General features: G+C 38.2%; 1 protein-coding gene across 1 annotated transcript in view; it reads left to right on the top strand.

Annotated features, from left to right (window-relative positions):
- Positions 1-2434: 2434 nt before the first annotated feature.
- LOC133109767 (contactin-4) overlaps positions 2435-13377 on the top strand; it is a 101234-nt gene continuing 90291 nt past the window's right edge. Inside the window, exon 1 of the mRNA XM_061219340.1 lies at positions 2435-2560. The gene's annotated coding sequence lies outside the window, so the exon portion shown is untranslated. The remainder of the gene's footprint in view (positions 2561-13377) is intronic.

Below are 13377 nucleotides of genomic sequence, written 5' to 3'. Positions count from 1 at the left end.
CAGACGGTGACCTTAGCATACTTGCTCGTCAAAGGAATGAAAGCAGATATTGTTAAATCCTCTATACTCCTGACCTGTTAAATCATGTCACACATTGTGGCTTTCTCAATATTCTGTACATATTACATTTTTTGACTGAGTCAAAAAGAAACCGAGTCCTTTGTTTCCACATGCAATAATTAAACTGCCTTTGAATAGGAATTATTCCAGCTGACAGATTTGCATCACTAGTTGCAGGTTATTCTTATCCTTCAATATGATTCAACTCAACAGAGAGGGTTTTTCTTTTTACTTTCATCAACCAAGCCTGAATTGATTGACTTTCTTGTGCGAGAGAACTATTTTATTCCTCAGACAGAATAAACAGATTTTCACCTCTAGTTTGAGGGTATTTACATTCCTATATTGATCCATATAGGAATAACATTATTCCCCCCCCACCCCCCAGTCAGGAGTTATTGTTGTTTGTCAATATGAGGCCCAGAGTTGTGCCAATGAAAGTCAAGGAAGCCATTATGAGGCTGAGAAATAAAAAATAAAAAAACAGACATCCCGTAGGCCAAATGATAGGCTTACCAAAACTTGTGTGGAACATTATTAAGAGGAAAGAGAGCACTGGTGTATGTTTGGGACCATTGCCTTGCTGTGGGATGAAGCACAGTTCAATGACTTCAATGAGGGATTTCATTGAATTTGAGCAGATAAGTTGCTTCTGTACACAACAGAATTCATACTCCTGCTGCCATCATCAAGTGAGCCTGCACCTGTGGCAGCCATACATGCCCAAACTATGACACCCCGACATACAGCTTTGGTTTGGTCCTTTTAGCCTCCACACTTTGCTCTTGGCATCACTCTGAAGTCAATCTTGGTCTCATCTGTCTTCAAGACCTTTTTTCCAGAACTCTGCAGGCTCATTTAGACACTACTTAGCAAACTGTACTTAGCAAACCTGGCCATGCTGTTTCTGCAGCTAACTAGTGGTTTGCATCTTGCGGTGTAGCCTCTTTAGATCAGTTTTTGAAGTCTGTAGAGAGTAGTCACTTATATATCCATGCCTGAGAATTCTTCAGTCATCAACTGTACCGGTTCTTGCTTGGCTTACCAGCCATAGTCATAGTTACTGATACACTCTCATCTCTGTCTGTGGATTTTAGAAGGTGATTTTAAGGCTCTTGTATTGGCCCATAATGGATCAGAACGTGTGTGCATATTGTAACAGACATGTGTATTAACTAGTCTGAGTGCAATCTTTGGTCAGTCAGTGCTAGCTTGTGTTGCGTTCCATTGGAACACATGACACATGAATATGAAGCTAGCATGTAAACAAACAAAAGAGTATGACTGGTTTTTATTTTTGTTCTTAATCCGTTTTTCTGTTTACTTCAATGTATCTGGTCTTATTTTAGTATTTTACAAATTACACTTGAATGGTCTGCATCTTTAAATGGCAGTGAATTCAGTCAGTACAATACATCATGTTTCTGTAAGAAAGCAGATATAAAACTCATATAGTAGATTTTTAGATTGGTACTTTAGAAATAAATGTTCTTCTATTAGCCTGCAATTGCATAATTGTTGATGCAGGATATTTGAGGTCATTAGGAGCTGAACTATAATGGCAGGTTTGAAAGGGGAATCCTGCCTAGTGTGCTATATTATGCAAAATAAAAATAAAACTGCAAAAATAAATAAGGAGTCATAAAATTATCATGGTATGAAAATACAGCTTAATAACAACATTATGCCAAATATTTTTTGTTAATCTTTGTTTCTTCCGAGTTAAGACTTTCTTAAATATCTTAGACTTTCTTAAAAAATACATTGCGTAACTCAACAGAGCTTACTCCTGAGACATAGCATGCATGGAAGTGCAGAGAAAAACAAGGTATTGAGCTTGTACGTTATATTGCTTGCTTTAAAATTAGTCTAAATTATTAACTTGAAAAAGAACTGGAAACTGACATGGTGTTGCACTTAGTCCACAAAAATTGTGCTTCGTCCACAAGAATTACTGGACTATAAAGAACAATGATAATGTTGGGATTTTTTTTACACATTATCGCCGTATGGCAAGACATCTGTTTAAATTGCTGGCACGTTATAAAGATCCCAGCATGTGCGCCTCATTAATGGCACTACTGGGATCGTATTCGCATCAAACATGCAAAAAAAAAGGCATAGCTCGCTTTAATGCTCACGACGTTCCAATAATTTTATGTGACGCTGGATCACATAATGCATGCAATTTATGTGACGCATCTCTGACCTTTAGTTGTTGTTTTTTTTTACAGATTCAGCCAAAATACAAATCTATTTCTGTCGCTTTTCACTTTTAATAAAGATTTCATGTGGGACGGGGGAGGGGTCTACAGCATTGCTTCCCCTCAACCAACAGCTAGACGTGCGCGCAGAACAAACCTTTCCGTTCGGACAGCAAGCTGCCTACGATTCTGCTATTGGAGCAACGCACCTGCTACGGATCTCTGTCTGCAAGCACCTCGCAACCAAAGTGCGTCTCCCCTGTTTTATGGAACTGACATTTGTCCACTAATTTAAGGTAAGGTTCTGCGGGATCCATTTATAATTCGTCTATCTTATAGCTGCCGTTAGTACCATACCTCGTGAGTTTAAGTAAAAATAATAATTCCTCTATCACTCATGCTGTTGCACCACCTTTGTCAGCTTTGCATGAGTGAATAGGTCCATATGTGAGAATTCTTTATTTTAAAATAAAATCAGAGACAATACTGTCCAAAAATATTTGAGATGCATTGAGAATTCGCTGTAGCAAGTGGGTACATCCTTTATGTAGGCTATTTTAACGGAATATCAGCGTGTGCGTACTGTAGGTTGCAATGCCGCGCCGAGATTCCTTAAAATTAAGAATGTTAACGAATGTTTGCGTGCCATTGTACCTTGTTGAATTAGGTCTCATAAAACACCATCGCATGTTCGAAGTAAATTAGTATGTGTTGTACTTTAAGGTTAATGGTTGAGTTTGCTTTACTTTGGTATCATGTAGCAGACTTTAACATTTTTGCCTGCTGACGAAGGCAAAGTGTGGGAGCTGAGAGAGTGATAATCCGTTCTCACACCTGGTTTGATCCTTCGTGTAAGAGATTCCGTCTTTTTATTGCAAACGGGTCCTTCATAAAATATTAAGAACACTGAGATTATCTGTGAATACTATACATTATACAGATGCATTATTGGACCTATTATTATTATTATTATTATTATTATTATTATTATTATTATTATTATTGTTATTATTATCATTATAAAATAACGCAAAACATCTACATGGGTCTTTATATTTAGATTTGAAACAGATATATGGGGGAAATATGAGTATTTTTATAATTTAATATAATTTTCATTCTTTGTAATATGGACCCATGATGTTTGACAGTCAGTCTGTCATTTGATAAGGAGCTTGCACATCCAAGTGATTGGATCCTGTGGTGCTTAGAGGACACTTCAATCAAGGCAGACCTAAGATAAGGTGAACGGAACATGCATTTATTAATGCATAATCTCATTTAGATAGACTTAGATGTGAACCACATTTCTGAGATTTTTATTTATTTATGTTCGCTGATCTGTGTCTGATACAGCTGCAGTGTGAATCCTTGTACAGTTCATTCAGCCTACACTAGGGTTCTCTCTGTGAACACTGGGTTGAACATGCTAGGTCATAATTCTGGGTTGTTTATGTTCTTACATGGGGTAATTTCATGTTGATTTCCCCCAAAATTCCCCTTACTCAGCTGCTGGATCATTCTTGCTCCGGCCTCTGTCATTCCAGTGCCTCGAACAGACTTATAGGCTTTTAAAGTTTTTTTATTTTAACAATAAGTTATTATTTATGTTATTTATAATGTATTATTTCAATGTGTGTCATTGACATGACTGGATATTTTTGATCTGGCTATAGAGTCTATAGCCCTTTTTCCATTACATTTTGTAGCAAATTAGTGCGTGTACCACAATAACTTTGTTGCGATGATAGATTCCTATGAATGGTTTTACATTAATAAAATATGTTTGTAGTGCATTGACATGATGTAATAATGCCCTACTGAAATCATTACGTTTGCCAATGAAGAACATTATGAAGCTGTGCTATTCACTCATAGAATTATACCAAATGATTTCAAGCTAAACCACTAACGGTGTATGCACTGTGCTCTGCATGGAGGTAGGCTATACACTTTTTCACTGACAAATTAAATCAGAAGCAGCGCCTCCATAAGTATCCTATTACTCCAAGTTTGAGGCATATTTATCTTGGGTCTTTGAAGCCATCTAAAGTTGTCAGGCTACCTGCTTCACGAAAATAGCGAAACTCCGATCAGCTTGTTTCAATTGTGACATTCACCATTATATTGCTTCAAGCGTTTTCTATTGAATCAAATCAAATTAGATGTACTACAATATAAAGCGATATAATTATTGAATGGAAAAAGGGCTTATGTGTTGATGTTTAGCAAGCACTCATATCACTTGAATTCTTTCCGAAAAATAAATATCAAGTTTAGTAACTATACTGAGAGATAGGAAATGTCAGGCGTATACTAGCTCAGTTCAGCCTAGCTCCGATGGTATTGTAAGCGTTATCGGGGGTATCTGCCCCCTAGCTAGTAATGACTGTCCTGTATCAGAGTGGCAACAGTTGAATTCAAGCACTGTTAGCTTTGGGGATCCTGATGTGAAATTGATAGCTAAAAGTTGCAATTTCATATGGAAGCCAATTATTATATACTCATTAGCTAATGTATTGATATTTTAACCCAATAAATGCTGCCCCCTTGTGGTTGAGTCATTGACGTGTCATATTATTGTTGCGTTCATATTTCTATAATAATATAAACTGTGCCATAATAAAACTGCAGAATGGCGATACCAGGTTGTTTAAATGAATATCCGCTAGAGTAGTTTAGATGCTTATCAGCCTCTTTTCTTGCAAAACAGGGCACTAAAGCTCCAGATTTTTCCTCGCCATGCTTATGGTTTACAATCCTCACTTCGCCAGGATACAATTTCTCTTCATCAAAAGTCATGTTCAGGCTCATGCTCAGGAGGTAAGAGCAGTCATCTGGCAGTCAGAGGGTTGCCGGTTCGATCCCGCCCTGTGCCGTATGTGTCAAAGTATCCCTGAGCAAGACACCTAACCTCAATTGTTCCTGATGACATTGGTGTGTCAGTGTGTGGGTGAATGAGAAGCATCAATTGCACAACGCTTTGGATAAAGGTGCTATATACATGCAGACCGTTTACCATTTGGTTAAAACCTTGTAACCCAGCTGCTGTGAAATCACCCCAAGTGTTATGTGTTCTGTCCCATCGTGACCCAGACGTATGGTTTTTTAACCTAGTAGTGTTAATACGGTTATGTTTTGCACATTAGTACTGTTCCTTAGGTTTAACAACCCATAACATTTTTAAAATGTAATCTTAATACATGCTATTCGCATAAAATATTCATTCATACTTCTCATGGCCCTTAGGCCTTAGAACAATTATCTGTATTTCAGTGTATTTGTGGCTGCTCATAATGGGTTCAGCACATGGTGATTGGATTATTTATTCCTTATATTTACTATTTATTTATGCATTTATTTCTTGAGTGAATTAATGCTATGAATATTAATGTCTGTAAAAATGATTACTATTTTCGAAATGACACCAAAATAACACGCTCAGCTGATAAACATTGAGTGAAATCCCCCTCAAAGAAGATGCAGGGTGTTCTGAGCTGCTTTCTTACAGATGCGATGCCCAGAGATCGATTCTGTGATAGCACTTTTCTGTCGCTTAGTCAGGCAAAATGATGATTCATTTGCCACTTTGAGGCTTAATTTCTAAATCAGTGACTTTATAAGCCCTCGGTGTCCCTGCAGCCTATCTGATTAGTCTCAGAGGTGCGATCCAGTGAATACATATGGGCCTCTCGCCTCCCGATGCCTCAGACACATAGACGTAGAGCAGGCCGAGCTCATCGCCTCCACTTCAAGAAGCACAACTGACATGAAATTACATTTCATTTTCAGCCATTCACAGTGATCCATCCAATTCTTTCTTTTGTAACTTCTTTCTTTTTTCAGTGGTATATTCTAACACTGAGGAGTAACAGTATTGGCTCACAATGCATCATATTTAGATATTTTGGCATTCAGCTGTCTTAAACATTGAATATACAAAAAGACATGGTGAAAATGTCTTTATGGCACTGCAAGTTGTAAGGACCTTTTTTTTTAAACTCTGTTTTGGCAAAGCAAATCAGTGAATGAAACGGGGAATATACCCTCACTGAGCACTTTATTAAAAACTCATTAAAAATGTGTTTCTGCCCACAGAACTGCTGCTCACTGGATGTTTTTTGTTTTTCTAGAGACTGTTGTGCCTGAGATACTCAAACCACCCTGTCTGGCACCAACAATCATTCCACAGACAAAGTCACTTGGATCACATTTCTTCCCCATTCAGAAATTTGTCCTGAAAAATGGCTGAACCTCTTGACCACATCTGCAAGCTTGTATGCATTTAGTTGCTGACACATGATTGGCTGATGAAATATTTGCATTAACAGCCTGGTATACAGGTCTACAGTAGCTAAAATTATGCTATTGTCTATTTTGTTTAGCTACTTTTTTATTAAAACCTCTGCAGTATATTGAAAATAGACTATGAAATCAATAACCAACACTATTGATTATTTTTAAAAAGAATCAATTACACTGTCAAATGTAAAGTAAGAGGTATTGTAAGCCATCATTCTCAGGGATGGGAGTGATTTGGACATGAACTGATTTAGGTACCCAGCCCAATCAGCGAGTTCTCTGCATGATAAACATGCACTGATTATCGTTATCTGTCAGGATGACAGTGCGCTAAACTGATAAACGGCATAACTGCATGGTATAGCTAACGAGCATGGTGATGGAGCTGTCAGTAGTTGACACAGAGGATAGACCCGGACGAGCTACAGGCAAGTCTAATTAGCTAAAGCCAGTGGGAATGTTGCCTGACCAAACACCTGCTACTCTCCCCCTCCATTGCAACTGCTTCACTGAAACAGCCCACTGATCGCCTCCTATCTTATTATCAAATTGGCACATTTTGTTGTTCCACACAAACCAGAGCTCCACATCTTCAGGCTGACAAAACTCATTTTTACTTTTACAAAAACACTAACTTCAGTGGTATTAGTGACTAATATTAGTATTGGTAGCTAATACCACTACTGATAAGCAACACTAAGAACCTTCAGAGGTATGACATGCCAACGGGCATTTGTAATTATTTAAACAGTGAAAATTAGGGGTGCACCGATATTACTCATTGGTATCCGTACTCGGCCGATATAGCATGGTATCGGTACCATAATTACAGTGTTCTGAGTATGAGTTCTGTACATAGATAGTCCTGTTGTGCGTACAGTAGGTACAGCATATGTGTACATTGCAATCATGTTGGTAGTGTGGCAGCTTTTTAAAATGGGTCAAGATGTCAAAACAAGCGTTTTCTATCGCCACAACAGATTTGATCCCATCGAAGCCGTCTCTGAGATGGATGTAAAGAAAATCACATAGTAATATATGCAGTTTGTTCCATTTTAACACACTAATCCCCCTGCGAGCCAATAGCACACAGCTACTGGTACCCAGATGTGCATGTGTCACTCTCCTCCTACATGCTGTTCAGCAACTGCATGACCAATTCTTTGATGCAAATTGTTCAATCAAGAGCTATAAAAACATTTTTTTGCCCATATGTACAATCAAACAATACCATTTCATTTCAATTATTTGATGAAGATGATAAAAAGTATAAACACTGTACACAAGGATTAATAATTGTGGGTCTTGTGGTTAGAGAAATGGTGAGTTCAGCCTCTCTGCAGAGATAATACCTCCAACATATTTTCATTTTCCACTGAGCCAGAATGTAAACATACTATGAATAAACTACATGATTGTCACACATAAAAACAACTGTTTGAAATGCAACTGATTTATGTGCGGCCCCTGCTCACACAAAATAAAATCAGATTTTTTCAACTTATCAATGTAGATGTGCCAGAGCGAATGAGCTCATTTTCTAAAAAATTCATTGATGAGTAACAGGCGAGAGAGCGTGTCATAGCGGGAGTACTGGAAGGGAGAAGCATGCTGATTTCTATTTTAAAATATTGCACCGTCTATTTATTTAGCTACTTTTTCCATTTTGTGTTTTGTCTCGTTTTGCAAATGTTCCGTTTTTCTCAGTGTGCCAGTAATAGCCAATGCCTTGACTCACTTTTTTGTTAGCCTAAACAGAACCACTATAATTCAGAAATACAAATATTAAAATCGATTCAGTTGAGTCCTTCATTTCAAGAAAAAACTTTTTGGAAAACATTTGCTTCCATAATCTTTATGAAATTAGGTTGCAAAAAATCTATGCCGTATCATTGTGCTATTTCTTATTCAGCAATTACCAAATGGAACCTGTTCAATTCAAAACAAAGATGAAATATCAAGTGCTATTATGTATTCATAATTGGTATAATTTGTTGGGCTGAATATTTTCCAGGTATGAAGTGGGCTGAGAGCACATACTGTAGTTTAGTGTTTTCCTGTCTGTCCCTGACCGCTAATGCTCTGGCCTGATGCAGTGAGCTTGGGGCAGGTACAGTAGCTCAGGTCTAATCTCCACTGCGGTGATGAACATAAGAGTGATGAATGGAGTCGGTGGTGTGGTTTAACATCGTGAGCTCGGTGTTGTCTGGTGGGGTCAGCCCTCTGATAGGAGAGAGCAGGTCCAGCCAGCTCCGCTCTTGGGCTCCACTCTCTGGAGCTGGCATGGCTAGCAGCAGCAGGTGCACTGCACTGGCTCAGTATTCATAGTCATTGGTTTTTCCCACAGATGTGTTGATGAACACCGTACAGGTATTGCCGCTGAGGCGTCTTGACAGCTCCTAGCACACTTGAAGGGAAATCCGTCCCTGGCACCAGTCCAGCCCGGAGGATGTCATTGCGGCGTGTACATCCTGCTCTTCTGGTGTGATCTGTTGGGGATCACAGCAGAAGACAATTTGGGAAGATAGGACAAATAAAATAAAACAAATAATACGACAAGAGAACCCAGGGTCATTACCCCAGTATTATTCATACTATTGTATGAATGATACCACTCAGTACTGTGAAATGAGCGATGTTTGCATAAAGTCAACACACTACATTTATAATGCACACACATAGCTTTTTTTTTTTTTACATCCAGTGAATTTTCACAGGTTTATGAGCATTCTCAAGGGTGCGTCATCAGCTCCCCAGCTAGGAACCAAGCCAACAACCTTTGACCTTTCAGCCTAGTTCCCTAACCATTGTATTATACTGCCACCTCTGCGGACAGACCTTCAAATTATTGTAGTTTTGTCCGGTTATCTACACAAATTATGCACACTGTTATTTGCTATGAAGTTACATCATGGAGGGCAGATGTGAAGTCTAGGAAATTAAACATAAAAGCATACTCCATGTGTGCATTTGTGCATAATTTAAAAGAGGATGCATCCTCTTAGCTAGTAATGTATTATTTATTCATGTAGCTAGCCAAATAGCATGGTTAATTTGGGGGCAACAGGTATCTTTAAATGTTTGCAGGGACTCACTAAGGGAAGAGACACAACTATTCTCAACAGAATTGAAAAAATGAAAAGGTGAAGAACTATTGTTGAGCATGAGAATACTGATGTCCAAATTCTCCAAAGACTGATCTATCCATCATTCGACAAATTGTTTATTGTGCACTGTAAAATTCTGCAGTTCCAAGCCTTTGCTCACCAGCTGACAAGGTCAGTCAAGGCTAATTTGAAAGCTAGGCTTTGTGAAACATGAACAGATTTTATATGATCTGTTGTTCATGGGTTTGCTAAATTTTCTGAGCAAAATAAAGGCTTGCTCACCACAGCCATCATAAACTATGTTTTGCAGTATGTATAATTCATTATTTTTTGTTTGTGTTTTGTTTCTTTATTTAACCCTTTGATGCACAGCATATACAAATCCTTTAAAATGCACAACATGCGTAATAATACTAGTATATGCCCAATAAAGATGATACTCAGCCCAGGTGATGTCTATGGGTCACACATGCAAAAAATGTTATGTAATTTATACCTGGTAAAACCACAGTATGTAAAATGCCCTTAAATAGAAACTGAGAATGTCACCTTAAATCACATCTGAATTGTTAATTATAAATGTAACATTTCAGAGTACAAAGCCAAATCAACCCAAATATTATGGAGCTCACTGTATGTTCTGGATGTTCTTCTGGAAACTTTTGTGACTTCCTGGAGTTGTCATTGTTCCTTAGAGAAATTTTGGCAGACATTTATATTTTTTTTCATGGGAAGATTCACCACTGTTCCAAATGTTCTCCATTTGGAGATAATGGCTCTGACTGTGGTTCAGTGGAGTCCTAGAGCCATATAAATGGCTTTGTAACTTTATAAATATGGAGATTAATATATAATGATGCCTAATAACAGCATTTTCAATTCAAATTGCCTCCTTCATTACCTGGATAGTGAATAATTGTACACCATAAATAATCATTAATCTATGAAAATAAGAAATGTAAGAAATCAGATGGTAACTTGAGACTACTAAGCATACTGTATGTAGAAATCCATACTGCCCTATGCTAACACTATGTTCATTCATGCGCATCAGGTTATTGATCTGTGAGATGACTCATTGACCCATAAGGGTATGCTACAGTCATGTACATGTAACTACAATAATTGGAAAACGAAACACGATCACCAATATTTTATTATTAACAATACGCACATATTTTGGAAGCACTCATTTCTCTGACTAAGGGGTGCGGTTCTGAGGGGCCAGGCTGCCTGGTTTTTGTTCCCAGTAATTTATTTCCAAACCCCAGCTTTAGTTTTCGAAGAGCTCTATACACTGTGTCGGTTCACTCCAGTACTTGAGCACCAAATTTAAAATCTCTTAAGATACACTTTTACATTATTACGTTATTACAAGCTCTTATCCAGAGTGACGTACAGTTGATTAGACTAAGCCGGAGACAATCCTCCCCTGGAGCAATGCAGGGTTAAGGGCCTTGCTCAAGGGCCCAACGGCTGTGCGGATCTTATTTTGGCTACACCGGGGATCGAACCAGGGACCATGCAGGTCCCAGTCATGTACCTTAACCACTACGCCTGCAGCTGTAGCTGATTCTTGTACAAAGGTTAGATCAAGGTATGCTGAATAATTAAGAGCAGAAGTTGGCTCATAATCCTAAAATGGATCTACCCTTGTTGTGCACCCATGCTGTAACAGTTGTACGTGCTTTTGCTTTTCTGTAATAAGGCAGCACATGCACCTTTTTGATAGACTGTTGAAATGGGATTATGCATGATGATGGCATTCATTAAATTATTTTTGTCCATATCTACAAATAACTCTCTTTGTGTTATTAAGTCTACTGCATAGCAAGTTTCCAGATCACAGCTGTCACACCTAGCTGAAGCATCGAGTACTACCTCATGCAAGGCATTTCAGAACTGTTGTTTAAAAATGTTGGTGTGTTCACACTTCATAAATATTTGTTTTGTTAAAGCGTTTATAAATATGTATAATAACTCAGAAATCCAAGCATGAACAGAGCCAATAGGTTAATTGCAGTGCAAATGAAGTGTTATTTACAGTACAAACAGTTAGCCTGAAAACTGTGTTCATTAAGTTGAATCAGCTTTGTTTGTAAGCTGACAGCCCACCATATCGGTAAGCATTATTTATAGCAACTCAACATGTGATAGGCCCTTTGTTTTGAGATGGGGCAGCCAGTTTCAGTCCTGTGGGGCCGACATGTATTCAGGTTTTTGTTTTCACCAATTACTCTGGCTGAATGAGTTAATTGGTTGTATACACCTACGCTGATTCACTCAGATTGGATCACGGTAAAATGTCTCATAATGGGAGGCTGAATTCAGCTGTATACCAAGCACTTATTAAGAAATGTAGCTGAAATTTCAGATGCCATAAATGTTAGGGCTAATTAAGTAACTGAAGGCAAGAAGTTGGCATGGAAACCAGAAACAGCCCACTTCTGGTATACAGCATACAAAAGACACACTACTACCCATACTCAGACATTATCCAGAAAATAAAAATCCTCAACAGAAAACTTTCCTTTATGGGATCAAGTATACTTTCTCGCAGAAATATATATACACACAAAATCTTATTGCATAACATTAACAGTGGAAACAGTCAGAGGTAACACCTAAGTGTATGCCTATTGCAATTGTTATTTCAGATTGATTCTCTATTTTTTTCCCCACTAATGTGCAATGAAATGTTACAGGCTCTGAATCTCATTAAAATTTCTTAATACCTTATCCTTGCACCGCAATCCTTTTATAATACTGCAGCTAAACACTTCCCTGAGATTTATTAACTCTCCCATTCCCCGTATTACCATCAATAAACAAAATCCTGCAGTTGTATTAAATTGAAAATGTGGCACATCGCCTTCAGACTCCTTCCTTCATAAGAGATCTTGCACAATCCCCAGCTAGGTACGTGTTCTTGTTCACTCAGTATCTTCTCCAGATGACCTGTGTGGCTTCTGCTTCATAAATATTTTGTGAAGGTAAACCCTGTATGGAGTGACTTCCCTGATGTTGGTTCTCTGACTCCCCCCCCCCCCCCCCCCCCCCTTGTGTGTCTGGGTAAAATAAAGAGTGTTGGCTTTTTTTGTGAAACAGCACTTAATGAAAGTACAGCCCTCCTGCTTTCAGTGGACAAACTATAATTTCTCTCAAAACATTTACATCACAAGGGAGATCAGGCTCTTGGCGTAGGCATCCAGGCAGAAGACTTATCTGTTTTTGTCATTTTTTGGCCGTGTATGTAATTAACAACAACAAAAACAACAATAGTACAGGGCTTTCGTACATAGCTGTTATGTTTCATATTAACTCCTGCATACCACTAATGGTTTACATTGCATAAAGCCACATTTCCATCAAGTGCAAATCAGAAGTCAGTAAGGCCAAAGTATAATTTTAGATGAGGGTATGAAGGCCAAAAAGCACTTTTCATTCATTCATTAATTTCTGGGGGCGAATGGTAGCCAATAGGCAGTCTCCCAGTTATCTTTATGAACCTGCAAATGGATAGATAATTAGTTTAAACTGGGAGAGACATTGTTTTAGTTGCGGCCATTTCGTTTGCGGTCATATGTATTTGGGTATTTGACAGCCTGGAATGCTATGTCTCACACCAAAACCCTGATCGGCACTACATTGCATTACAAGTCATTCAGCTGTCGCAACTTTTTTTATCCTAAGTGACTTGCAGT

Source organism: Conger conger, chromosome 14 (genome assembly GCF_963514075.1).
Source record: "Conger conger chromosome 14, fConCon1.1, whole genome shotgun sequence".
NCBI lineage: Eukaryota > Metazoa > Chordata > Actinopteri > Anguilliformes > Congridae > Conger > Conger conger.
This window is presented reverse-complemented; position numbering and strand designations above follow the sequence as displayed.